Below are 14,462 nucleotides of genomic sequence, written 5' to 3'. Positions count from 1 at the left end.
TCACATAGTGATAAGAAACTTGCACGTGCACGATCTACCAATACATGTATAGCCTCATCCTTGAGGTGTTCTATCGGAAGTCACGATTGCCAATCGCTTTAGAATACTGAACGAAACTTGACTAGCTTGTTCTTTGGTTGGTTGGGATAGAAGGTGGAGGTTACGTTAATAAAAACAACCATCGAATTTAACTGGGTGCATCAAAAAGGGCTACCTCTTGCTAAGAGTCATGTAATTTTTTGTTTCCTTTTGTATATGTATCAAAAGTGTTACCATGTTAAAAAAAAAATGATGTATATATTCAGAAAAAAAATCAAAAAAAATAAATAAATAAAATATCAAGTATTTATTTATTCCATGTTTTGTCATGTTAAAGACAATAGTTCTCTCTTGTTCCAAAAATAAAAGAGAGTAATCAATGTAAATAAGAGTCATGTAAAGAGTCATCTTTTTGTTGTAAATAGTCTTGTAATAAGCAAGGAGGGTGCAGCCATCGATGTATAACGCGGGTAAACTGAAATATCACCAACCCATTGGGTGAACATTCACAATTCTCGTAAAGCCGGACAGCTAGCTTGGCTTAGAATTCGGTTCTTAGCCTAAAAACTATCTCTTGGTGATTAGTAGTCATAACTTCAGGTCATTCTAGAAACATGTGTAGATACACTTTACACTCTTATCACGTGTCTTTAGTTGTTATCAGTGTTAGGATTGTGTCTTTGATAGCTAGATTGACATCTCCATTTTGCTGTGAGCTTCTACTGTCTTGCACATGTCACATTTCTTGGAATCTGAGCTTATATTTTGTCCTAGAACTTTGTAGGTACGTTCTAAGCAAACCTTCACGAGACTTCACTCGTCCACTAGGGACACTTAGTGGTTTAAAAGGCTTAGTGCATACGCTAAATGCATTCTAGAGACCAGCGACAGTGGTATAGGTAGGATTTCCTTAGTTTTGTTTTACTTGAGGACAAGTAAAATTCAGGTTTGGGGGTATTTGATGGGAGCTAAAAAGTGCATATTTCTATATATTTTTCTTGGCAATTAACTCATCTTTTGTGCTCTAATTCTCCGTTTTATCCCATATTCTGTATTTTCATTGTTTTCAAGAATAAATATTTTTATTAATTAATTTTGCATTTTTAGGTAATAAATAAAGACTAGATGAGTTGCGGAGTGAAAAGTGCAAAGACACGGAAAAAGCCGAAGGAAACTCTAGCGGAAAAGAAGTGAAAAATGTGGTATGGAAGAATCAAAGATGAAAATGGGCTTAAAAAGGAAAAAATTGTTCTTAAAGAAGAAGTGGGCTCAAGATTACCTAAGCCCAAAACCTATTTCCTTAACCCAAACCCATTTCCTAAACCCAAATACAAATCCAAACCCGTTTCTCTCCTTCACCGTCAGATTGAATCCAATCCATCATCCAACGGTCGCTCCATCAGAGTGCATCGAGTTTTGATGTTCCTGTCTAACACTTTAGCACCTAACTCCATCTCAGACCGTCAGTTTTGATGTATCTCAGATCCAACGGTCGCTCCACTCCCATTTCCATCTCGCCGTTGGATAATTCTCTCATCTTTTCATCCATCGTCTTTCACCATCTGAGCATCAAAATACGATGGGTCCACTCAATACTCTAGAACCCTAACCTATTTACCCTAAATCAAACATCCCCTAAGAGAAAATCTATCGAGTTCTCTTCCTCCTTCTTCCCCTCTTCTTCACAGCGACCATCACCACCACCATGTCCGCCACCAACTCCGCTCAACCACCTCCATCATTGTACCCCATCAATCAGCCACCCCCTCCATCACTAAAGGACACCACCATGATACCCTCTAGCTCCTTGTCTCTCAACCCTTTTATCTTTTCAAAAACAGTGAACCTAGAAACTAAGTTTGAAAGAAACGGAGTTAGTGAAATCAAACCACCAATTACGGAAGAGGAGAAGCAATAGAAGAATGGGTCGAGGCCATTGATTGATTTCAGAGATTAGGTAAAGGTCAATTTCGGATTTTTTGTGTAACCCTAAATTTTATATTTTGGGGATTTTTGGATATTTGGTTTGCATGTATAAATAGGGTTCTTGGGTGTTGTTTTTGGGCATACCTGGACTAGCCAGTGTGTCATTAGGTTTAGGTTTAGTCTTTTATCTTGTTTCAATTCTAGTTCTATCTCAACATTGCATAACAATGTTTTGCACAATGTTTGTTATGTTCTGATTTCATGTCTAGGGTTTAGATGAAACCCCAATTCTGATGTTAAGTTGTTCATATTCTAGACAGTGTTCTTGTTGTGATATAATGTTATGGATAAATATAATCTAAACATGTCAGCATTTTACTTTCACAATGTATGCCTTGTATCCATTGTAGTCAGGTTATTTCTATGTTGAATGTGTTGCAACTCATGCTTAACGGATTGTTGTTCATAACTTTGACTAATTGTACTTTAATCAGACAGTTAGTACTTTGTAGGAACACATTAGTTGCGATTAGAATATCCTTCGGGATTGTTTAGCTATCTAAGAGGTTAATCCATAGTTAGTTGCATTGTGAGAAGGCAGCTAGAACTAGGATTAGGATCATCTTAGAGACACTGAACCATTCTCCTAAGACCATCCTTTGATGAGCAGCAGGCATAGAACCTCAACTGCCATCTAGATAGTTAGATGAGGCTAGAACCTCACTAATATCTATACAAGGAAAAAGACTCTATTAGAACTAGGAGGACTTAGCTTAGGAAAAGGGTGGATTCAAGATCCTAGTCCCTCCCATATCACTTCCATTTAGAATTCTTTAGGAAATCACTTAGAAAACAACATATCACCCTCCTTGTCCCTGTGGACTTTCCCCTACTTGCACACTAGCTTCATCAAGACCCTGTATACTTGTAGGTAAAACATAGGTTGTAGTTTTAGGTACTCTTTGCCCAGCTACCAATCCTTCCCCAAGAACACGTGCACGATCTATTTCAAACCAATACTCTTCCTTTGCAAGATTTAACGTAGCCAACCTATGCGCTAAATCTTTCCATTGCTCCTGAAAAGAAACACCAAGATAGCAAATATATGAAGGAACTTCTAATGTGTAAAGAAAATCATAATAATGTGGCAAACAAAATAATTGAAGGAGTTAAAATCAAAAATTACTAACCCTTGTTCCCCAATTAGCATCATACGTGAATGGAGGAGGATCGGGTGCTTGCAAAGGCACTTCAACACGGTTTCCTTTGCTGTCTGAACGTACGGTACAGAAAGAAACTCTTGGAAATTCAGGTGAAGCTTGTGAGACGTTGTCATACTTATACCGTGATGGATATATTGGGGGGACCTGATTTACTAGAAATGTCGGATCTTGAGTGCTTGCAGCTCCAAATTCATCTATGTTTTCTTGACGATATATTTTTGGGAGCAAAAATCCAATAGATTGTTGCTTCCACCACCACACATACATCCTCTCATCAACATGCTTATAGTCTCGTCCTTCAACCACATCAATAGGATCATGGGGGGTAGCAAGGTCTTCCAAACGTTCACGTGGACTTCTTGGAATTGTTATAAATCCCTTTGTTTGCCTTAAAAATCGTTCACCAAGATACATGATACTAGTATCGCTTTCCGGATTATAGAAAGCCACTTTTTGATTGGAGATTTCACGAGCATGCACTATATCAGGATGATCTCTATACATACTAGTAGACCATGGTTGCCATTCCGTTCCAACAATTGTCCTCAACTCAATTTGTTGGCGAGCTGTATTAAGAGAGTGTTTGGAAGTACCCCTTTGCAACTTCACTAGACTATCTTTCTTGAATATCATAATTGCAGGCCATACATCAGTCGGTACACCTTCTTGGAGAAAAGGCGTCAAAGTACGAAAATATATGTAAAACCAATATTCTAAAACCATCGCCAATCCACACATATTTTTTCCACCTATAGCAACCGCACTCATGCTACTATATAAGTGACTAAAACAAGCCGAACCCCAATCATAATTACCAATCGCATTCGAATCACGCAAGGAAGCGATCCAACCTTTGCTTGCTCTTGTAGTGGTACGTGCCAATAAAACTTTTGAAATCACCCATAATAAGAAGTATCGAGCCACAATCTCCCAATTTTTATCATTAATTGGATTGTCCTTGATATAGTTTACGAGGCAACTAATAGGAAATTCAGGTGAGTTCTTGTTGTACTTTGCATACCCATGCAAAGGTCCAAAGTAGGTATCCTCTAGTTGTTGGTTTTCTCTACTTTTCCATTTACTTGTAGCGGCGTGTTCCAATCTTCTACGACCATTTCCAATAGGAATTCCAGTTAAGTGAACAAAATCTAAAGGGGCGAAACCAATTTCAAAGTTTGGGAAATGAAACGAATTGGTACTATACCACCACCTCTCTATGATTGCATAAGCTAGTTGTTGATCAGCTCTCTTAATTCTAATTTCAAAAAATCTAGCAAGGCTGGAATTTTGAAGAACTTGACTAGCACTTTCATGAACCACCACACGGTCATATAAATCCCTCAAGGTCTTCTAGATTACTTCTAAACGTGATATCATGTTGTGTATCAAGTGGGTCTATACTTGTAGAAATATGTTTCTCATCCGGTTCTTTTGAACTCAAGATCATTAACACATCCATATCCACAATCTATACAAAATCATCAAATTAAAATCAATATAGTCACACAATGCACTTAAATTGTTTAGATAATGTAAGTAACACATGTTAATTCATTATCTCATGGCAATTTCACAATGTTCATCATCTAAAACCCTAAATAACACAATATTCATCATCTAAAACCCTAAATCACATGTCAAATTCGTTATTGTGAATCAATATTGTTATCATTCATCATACAATCGAGTATCATGCATACAATCAACAATAATATCATCTAAATCCCTAACATTTCATCAAACCATAAAATAAACTCAAATTATAATTCAACTAACCTCTCTTTGGATTCTCAATCAAATTGAGAAATTTAAGTATGCTTCGATTCCATATGAAGCAGAGAACAAACCCTTTGAAGAAATTTCATTGATTTGAACCATGCTCTGAGAATTAAACAAGGGGGTTTTAGGTTTGTTTTTTTTTTTTTCATTAAAGATGAACTGAGGAATAAGAAGAAGGGGTCGATGGTGTTATTGGATATATGAACGAAAAAGCGCTAATAATATTAGCGCTTGGCGCTATTAACAATTGCGTTTGGCTCTAATAAGATTAGCGTTTGGCGCTATTAAGATTGGCGTTTTGACCGTTGACTAAAGTCTAGCGCTATTATTAATAGTGTTTCCCTGGCGCTATTATTATTCGCGTTTTACGCTATTCTTATTTGCGTTTTCTGTGTTCCACGATTAGACTTGCGCTTCCATCAACAGTTCCAAGTGCTGAGGTGGCATAGAAGATGGAACATGGATGGATTCCACCATAAGACTTGCTCTTAATCGGCTGCGGTAGTATGCTAGTCGGTTTGGCTTTGGCTAATTGTAGTACTAGTCAGGCTTTAAAAGATTGGAAACCGCGGTTTGTTTCCGGTACTCAGATTGAGTCTGGTTTCCAAGATTGGATTTTGACTTTGGCACCTATCTTTGCTAAAGAAAAAGATAGATACAATTGTTGATTGAGTGATGAATATCTAAATCCAGTGCACCACAGAATTGCGGGGGTGGTTGTAATATAACAAGAGTGTTATAGAGATAAATTCATCAAAATTAGGGGTGCCTAAAATGGTATTATGGTACGTTCTTACAAATATGAGGTCAACGTAACACCATAAAGAAATTGCTCTCAAATGTGCGCACATTTAAAATAAATAGTGTTTGGTAATTGTTTCCAGTCGGCAAATGATACAAATTCTAGAGAGAGAGCTTATAATTGCATCATCGAGGGGAATGGGCTTATAGCCTTATTAAAAAGTAAGTTGCAGTGGTAACCCAACCTAAGCGATTGGAGATCCCATGGTCTAGGTTCAAAAGGGAAAACTAAGTTGTGACGAACTCGCCAGATAACACTGAAAGAGATTTTCTCTTTCCCATTCCTATGATACGAGTCAGTGTTGCCTGTCACGTAAGAGGTTGAGATTTTTTCTTAATGATTCCTATGGCTTAGTCTAACTAAGAAAAGTATGGCAGGATACTTTCAAATGGGAGATCACCTATATGAGTGAGAAGTATGGCCGCTTCTATGATAACATTAAAGGCTAGGTTAATCTAGAGCACTCATAGAATTCCAAGAACGTTCAGGGCCGAAATTAACACAACCGAGAATTTGACGATTATAAGGAGATATAATGTGTGAGATTTATTGTATCGATTTACATCAACGACTGACAGTTCAAAGACATCGCGTCCACTGATTGGCTAGTAAATCTGGTAGATTTTCACTAGGTTTGGTTCAAAGCCAAAAGCTACCATTTACCGATGCATTATATTTTCTGCTTGTGCTCTTAAAAGTTTGTAAGTTATGTTGCGTCCGTATTTTCACTCATGTGGGGGATTGTTGGAATTTTGAGTTAAAATTATTATATGAGTGAAAATTGTTTTCATGATTTAAACTCCAAGAGATGTGTTTGGGTTATGCCTTTTCACCATGAGACACCTAGTCATGAATAAGTGTCATGGAGAGTCACCATTGGCCATGGGGAGTCACCTATTGGTGAAAAGACACCTTGTAGAGTCACTATTGATTCTATAAATACCCATCTCTTGATTAAGTTTTGTATGAGTTTTCACAAGTTTTTGAGAAGTAGAAAACAAGTCTTTATGTCAAGAGTCAGAATCATTTAAGAGCACAATAATTGTCAACATTCGCTGGCCTAAAAGTATTGTAGTGCTACTTACTATAAGGGGGTTATAGTATTTTTCACAATAAAAAATCTTCCGTCTAATATGCATTTGGTACCCTCGTGTGGAAGCGGGTACCCCTGTTAGCAATGCCGAGCAGCATCCACCAAAATGAACCAACCCAAAGAGTCTTCACGGTAGTAAAAACTGAAAAAGGCTTGGTCAGCCGCAGAGGTAGAATAAATCTGATATATCTCCTCCACACGTGTCACCAAACCCGCACATTTAGAAAGATCCTTATACTAACACTCCCGTTACACTGGAACAGTAAAGAACTTTACAAATCTAGAACCAGGATTCAAAATATATAATAGAGATAAGACTCTGAGAAAACCCCACAAAAGAATAGTTCTAGTCCTCACTCTCTCTCTCCTCTTATTAAAAAGGGAGAAAACCCTAAAAATTCATTTTCATTCTCACAGAGAGAAGAAAAAAGAAATCTGAATCCGGAGTAAAGCTATGTCGTCGTCCATGGCTGCCGCTGTATTAAGAAGAGGAGGAAAAAGATTATTGGCTGCTCCATTGATCGCTGCTTCTAGATCTGTTGATGCTGTTTCTGGATCTTCTTCTTCTTCACAGTAAGATTTCTGGATTTCATTTTTCATCATTTTGAGTGGTGTTTTTCTTTAGATCTGTCTGTATTTTTGATGATATGTGTGTTGATGAAGATGAATTGGTGAATAGATCGATTTTGTGGTACTGGATTGAGGTTTTTTGTTCAAGTCAACTCAGATTGGAAATGGTTTAGGTCACTCATTTGGTCTTTCTGGATTGATGAATCTGGTGATTAGTAACATGTTCTAGGATTTGATTTTCATCGCATCGAGTTCTCATCTGCCGTTTCTGTGTGTTTTTTCATGATTGTAAGTGGGGTTTCAGTTTTGTCCGATGGATGTTAGTTGAAATTGTTTTGGGAGTAGATTCGATTTACTGTGAATCAGTGTTGACATGATGTGTATAGGTTGTTCTGTAATCAGTGAGTGATGTTCAATTTCATGAATCTGGTTTTTCATAGATTTGTATGTGGATTTGTAATTAAATCTGACTATGGGTATCATTCTTTGATTTGATTTCATTTTTTTTTCTGAGTTACACAGATTTCATTTATATTGTTTTGTTTGTTCATTGCCTGATTTGATGAGTTCTATATGGATGTGATGATATCTAACACCATTCTCTAGAGTAAATCATTCTGTGTGTCTCTGGAACCTTGTCTGTTTACGTAGGCATACCAGAACTGTTTGAAAAATGTCTCAATACGTTTGAAAAATGTCTTTTGTGTGTATTCAGCTACCACTTAGTGCTTTCAGTTCACCATTAATCTTACTGACATATGCAAAATCTTCCTCTGATTGATTTGGAACATCATTGTGTTTGTCATATATTTTTAGGAAATGAGCAAATGTTCTTCTTTTTAGAAGAATTTTGATGTCGTGGAGTAACAAACCAATCTTACATTGTTTGTGTATCTTTGGTTTTTTGTATCAGGTCTAACAAGATCAGATCCCCATCTAGATCTTTCTCTACCGCTGAATTTTCTCCAAGAGCAGGAGAACTCACAAACTTGCTAGAAAGCAGGATCTCTTCTTTCTACACCAACTTCCAAGTAGATGAGGTTGGCAGAGTCATCTCAGTTGGAGATGGTATTGCTCGTGTCTATGGATTGGACCAGATTCAAGCTGGTGAGATGGTTGAGTTTGCCAACGGTGTAAAGGGTATTGCATTGAATCTTGAGAATGAGAATGTTGGTATTGTTATCTTTGGAAGTGATACTGCTATCAAGGAAGGAGATATTGTCAAGAGAACTGGATCCATTGTGGATGTTCCAGCTGGAAAGGCTATGTTAGGACGTGTTGTTGACGGTTTGGGTCTCCCAATCGATGGAAAGGGTCCTCTAGGTCCTCATGAGCGAAGACGTGTGGAAACTAAAGCTCCTGGAATTATTGAGCGTAAGTCAGTGCACGAGCCTATGCAGACTGGTTTGAAGGCTGTTGACAGTTTGGTGCCAATTGGTCGTGGTCAGAGAGAATTGATCATTGGAGATCGACAAACTGGAAAGACCGCTATTGCTATTGATACTATCTTGAACCAGAAGCTCACTAACAAAGAGGGAGAGACTCTATACTGTGTCTACGTTGCCATTGGGCAAAAGCGTTCAACTGTTGCACAGTTGGTACAAATTCTCACAGAAAACGATGCCATGCAGTACTCTATTCTTGTTGCAGCCACTGCATCTGATCCTGCTCCCATCCAATTTTTGGCACCATACTCAGGATGTGCCATGGCAGAGTACTTCAGAGACAACGGGATGCACGCATTGATCGTCTATGATGATTTGAGTAAGCAGGCTGTTGCATACAGACAGATGTCTCTCTTGTTGCGTCGTCCCCCAGGTCGTGAGGCTTTCCCAGGAGATGTCTTCTACCTTCACTCTCGTCTCCTTGAAAGAGCTTCAAAGCGTTCAGATGCAACTGGTGCAGGTAGTTTGACTGCCTTACCCGTCATTGAGACACAAGCCGGAGATGTGTCTGCCTATATTCCCACCAATGTCATTTCCATCACTGATGGACAGATCTGTTTGGAAACTGAGCTCTTCTACAGAGGTATCAGGCCTGCTATCAATGTCGGTCTATCAGTCAGTCGTGTCGGTTCTGCAGCTCAGTTGAAAGCAATGAAGAACATCTGTGGTAGTTTGAAATTGGAATTGGCACAATACCGTGAGGTGGCTGCCTTTGCCCAATTTGGTTCAGATCTTGATGCTGCAACTCAGGCCCTACTTAACAGAGGTGCAAGACTTACTGAAGTGCTCAAACAATCACAATACGCTCCACTACCAATTGAGAAGCAGATCCTGGTCATCTATGCTGCAGTTAAAGGTTTCTGTGACAAAATGCCATTGGACAAGATTTCCGAGTACGAGAAAGCCATCCTCGCCAGTGTCAAGCCTGATTTGCTACAATCTCTGAAAGCAGTGCTCACCAACGAAAGAAAGGAGGAATTGGAATCATTCTTAAGGGAGACTGCCTTGTCTTACACATAATGACGAAAAGAAGGATTTGGTTCAATATGTGATTTTCTGGGAAGGGTTGTTGGCAGAGAAAGAGGGAGAGTCCCCGTCTTTATTTGACTGTCTTAATAATTTGTGTGGTGATTTCACTACCGCCGACGTTTATTTGCTTTCCTTTCCTTTTAATTTTTGTTTCCTTTTGTTTATAAGGGAGAGAGAGTGATGGGGTCGCTCATCAAGCTAGCAAGACTTGCTATAGATTTTACAGAATTTTCAGAATTTTATCTACTCTTCAACTCTTCCTTGATCTGTTTCATGTCTGGTTTTTACAGGATCTTAATAGTTTGAATTCTCATGTACTGAACAACCATGGACTTCTAGGTTGGACAAGGTTTTTTGTTCTTCGGATGAAACATACATATACCGTCTGCTATCTGTTTGTGTTATTTCTCTGGTTGCTGCATTTCTTTTTTCCATAGCTAGTTAAATGTTATGCAGGTTTTCTTATATCCGGTCACTGTAGGCAGCTGTTTCTTGTTTCTGCTCTTTTATATATGGTATTGAATCTGTCGTCGCAGGGAACACAAGCTACTACAGGCATGAAGCCGTGTATCTTATAATGTGTTGCTAGTCATTGTTGTTGATATAAGCATCAAAGAGTCTGGTAATGTGGTTTTTCTGAAATGCAGTGAGAAGACGCAATTTGCAGGGAGCTGAAATTCGAATTCGAAGAGACTGTAGACTACATACAAGGAGGGCAAGCGCCAAGTTTGAGAGCATAATAGTCACTGCAGGAAACATAATGGAAATGTGCAAAAAATAAAATTTGATTCTTCCAGAGATCTTTTGACAAAGCATAAATCATAACCATGATTCTTACAAGTTCAGGTTTGGGAGTAAGTTTGAGAGGAAAAATCACAGTGGGTTACCATAACAGAAAGAGATGAATCCAGTAGTATGCTACTAGTTGTGAGCTTAAACTTAAATATCTCCAGCACCATTTTCCTGAACAGCATGTTGCAATCAGCTGCTGCTGAGTTTTCATCTCCTCTTGGATCTTCACGACTTTTCCCGGAAAAATATAGATTATTCGGCCTCATAGATAACTGTAGAGGAGATATTCAAATGTAAAAAATAAGCATTCAATTTCAAGATCTTCCCGTCACATGAAACAACATCAAGAAAATAGGTACTAAAAATGAATTACAAATATTTCGAGAGGACAAGTCATTATGACATTCAAAGGGGTTTGTTTCCTCCACCTCCACCACAATCCCATACAAACCCAGTTTCCAAATTACAACAACAACAACCCATTTGTGTTTTGTTGCCCTGCTCATGATTCAAACAAAAAACACATCAACAATCCAAAGGATAAAATGAAAACAAAAGTGGAGCTAAGCAGAGAACTTAGAAGTACAGATATACATACGGAGAGATCGAACTAACCAGAGTGAGCTTGAAAATACAAGAGTGGAGCTAAAGATTGAACTGCTTGATCCTTGTTTTCAAAACCCAAACCAAACAAATAAAGACTCACTTCAATGAGTTCCACCTACCAGAGTTGGGTGAAATAGTTGAGAGAGACAGATGAAGATAAGCATATCCTCTCCTGACCAGGGTTAGTCCTAACTTTTCAAGACCAACCATGGTTAGATGACACTGAGTTTTATTGAAATGAAAAATGTTGGTCCAAGGGCCAGTTTTAAAAGGGGTATATGTTCACAAGTTGCACCAATTCGCTAATCAGCATCCCCGGTCTTAGTCCAACTCCTTTTTGTTTTGTCATCTCCTCCTCTATGCTTCCTCCAGAGAACTCAAGACCATTCTAGATTGTTCTTGCAGTACAGAATTCAAGATTTTCTCCATCTCTGCTACTCATTTATTACATGATGACAAATGCCACCTTATTATAAATACTACAAGGATGCATCATTCAAATCTGGTGCATTTTTCTACTAAAATATTATCAAAATACTAGGTGACTTGAATAACCGAAGGTTGGAAGATTGCATCAGTATGTCCAACAAAAATATGGATCATCCAGCTGATAGAATGTGTCGCAGCTGCCACCACTAGTACTGTCAGGCGCAATAGCATCTTCGAGCATTCCTAGTCCACCTTATCTCAGATACCCATTTCCCACATTTCCTCATTCTCACTCCTTTATAACCATTGCCGCCGCCGCCACCATTCCTGCCACTACTACTCTTCCTGCCACTGCTACTCTTGTTCACCATGACTGAAAATTGATTCTGTATGGATGGAATTTCTTACATTTTTTTTTGGACAAGTAAATACAAATCCACTACTTTTACATTTATCAGAAGCCATTTGTTGTTTCCCGGCCACTGATTGATTAAACTTATCTTCAGCTTCTTTTTTCAGCGAACCGAGTTCAGATCTGGGAGAAGAAGAAAAACAAGAGGCGGCGTGAAAACCCTATTGTCTCTCACTGGTTTTTGGAATAGAAGTGGACTGGAGATTGGAGGGTTTCACCCGATATATATATTCATATAACTTTTACTTACACCTCGTTCACATCTGATGTATCTCCAACTTCAACTTGGATCTGGATTAGGGGTGTCAACGGGTCCGGGTCCTCCCGGGTATCACTAGATCCGGACCCGGACCCTATTTATAAAGGTCGGGTCCGGTTCCTAACGGTTCCGGGTCCGGTTTCTAAATTTGTGGACCCAGAACCGGACCCGTTTAAATATCCGGGTACCCGTCGGTTCCGGGTACCCATTGGATCTAAAGAAAACTATTTAAAAAATCTCAAAAACTTAATAGATTTCTCTTTTTAGCTTGGATTTAAGTAATTTTTATAAAAAATTATTATTATTTCTTATGAATGTACTAAATAAAGATTAAATGTAAGAGAAAAAATTTAAATGAGTAAAATATCAAAGCTAAAACTAGAAAAAATACTTATAATTTTGCTAAAAACATGAATAGAAGAATGAATAAACGGGTACCCAATGGGTATTACCCGTTTAAATTCGGATCCAATCGGGTAATTACCCGCCGGGTCCTAAGTAGCTAATGGGTCCAACTTTAGGACCCGGAACCGGACCCTAATATACCGGGTCCGGTTCCGGATCAGGGTAATGGGTACCCATTGACAGCCCTAATCTGGATGAATGGTGTTTGGAATCTTTGGACACCGGAAACAAAAATGTGAACTTAAGTTCTGGAAGTCAAAGCCAAAACAATTTGGTTATAGTATGATGTTTAGTTACGAAAAGCTAGAAGTTGGCAGAAAAGCTCAAATCCTATATTCAAAAACTAATATCAGGCATGCTTTTCAACTTTTAGGAGTTAAGAAGTAACTTATGACTTAGCAAAAAAATAGTTATTTTGTTTCAAGAACTATTTTTTGAAGTTTTTGTTTCTAGAACTTCTTAAATGGTATGAAACATGCTATTAAGGTTTGAGAATAATTTTCAGTCTAAATATTTTTTGAACCCCGTCTAGGTAATTAACAGATTGTCTATAATTTTTATGCTTGGTTGGAGTTAAATTTGAGTGATTATCTAACCCAGCTCGACTGTGATATACGATCGTTTGGTTATTTTTCTAATATCTGATTCGAGATCATATTCGGTCCATACATCTAGTATTTTTGTATCCAACTATTTAACTAGATTTAAAAATAAATAAATTATAATCCTACTATTTAATAATTTTTGAATTAGATTATAGTAAGTCTGATTTAAACGAGTCAGCTTGAGTCATATAAAATAAAAACTAATTCGTTTCTTACGCTCAATGAGCCTGTGCTAATTCTACGTGAAGAATGTCAGGCTTCCAAATGAGGCTAATGGGGAAGTTACCATCATCAGCTACAATCTTGCAATATGGTGACTTGGCAGAAAAAGCATCTAGAGACCATCTCCTTGTTTTGGGAGAAATATGAAGTTGGAGGAGTAGAGCCAATGATGGGGATAAGTGCACCAAATCTTTTTGATTCTTCATTTGACAAAATGCTTATGAAATCAAATTTCCAGGATCTATCAGAAGAGGTATGCTCCTCAATCCAGCATCAAGCAACCTGTCTAGCTTGCATATTCCAGAAACAAAAAGTATAAACAAACCGAGGGCAAAAAACTATGAAAAAACCGACAGACAGACACATAGTATATGGGCCCCTGCTAACTTCAGGGGGTGGGTTTTTTCTTTCCGTTGTTTATTCCTCGGTACATTAAGAATCACTGTTCCAGAAAACTCTTCCACCAATATAACATTGATTTCACACCCATCTGTCGTGCCAATAAGAGATAATACAATCATGGATAGTTGAAAAGTCATACACATTATTGAAGAAGAAAAATTGCATGTTTATTTAGCATTGGGGTTCAGATAAAAGGATATCAGACTGTATTTCCATCCATGTATAAAAGTACCCAAGACTGCAACTTGCGTCTAGTAATTTAGAACCCCTTAGAGCAACTGCAGTGGTGCGAGTATAACCAGAGATTAAAGACAAAAAAAAACGACCAAATTTAAGTTTAGTCTGATCTGTGACGCTACGGGTAGAAGACTAAACTTGGTCGAGCGTGCACTATACGTTCGCCTGGTGTGGGGCGTAAACTATA

At 38.1% G+C, this 14,462-nt stretch overlaps 1 long non-coding RNA gene across 1 annotated transcript; it reads right to left on the bottom strand.

Annotated features, from left to right (window-relative positions):
• Positions 1-10,607: 10,607 nt before the first annotated feature.
• Positions 10,608-12,310, bottom strand: LOC113322063. Its single transcript, XR_003346935.1, has 3 exons — positions 11,314-12,310; positions 11,072-11,196; positions 10,608-10,970 (listed from the first exon to the last, which is right to left on the bottom strand). It is a non-coding gene; the product is annotated as an uncharacterized LOC113322063 (long non-coding RNA).
• Between the last annotated feature and the right edge of the window lie 2,152 nt (positions 12,311-14,462).

This window comes from Papaver somniferum, chromosome 11, assembly GCF_003573695.1.
Source record: "Papaver somniferum cultivar HN1 chromosome 11, ASM357369v1, whole genome shotgun sequence".
Lineage (NCBI taxonomy): Eukaryota > Viridiplantae > Streptophyta > Magnoliopsida > Ranunculales > Papaveraceae > Papaver > Papaver somniferum.
This window is presented reverse-complemented; position numbering and strand designations above follow the sequence as displayed.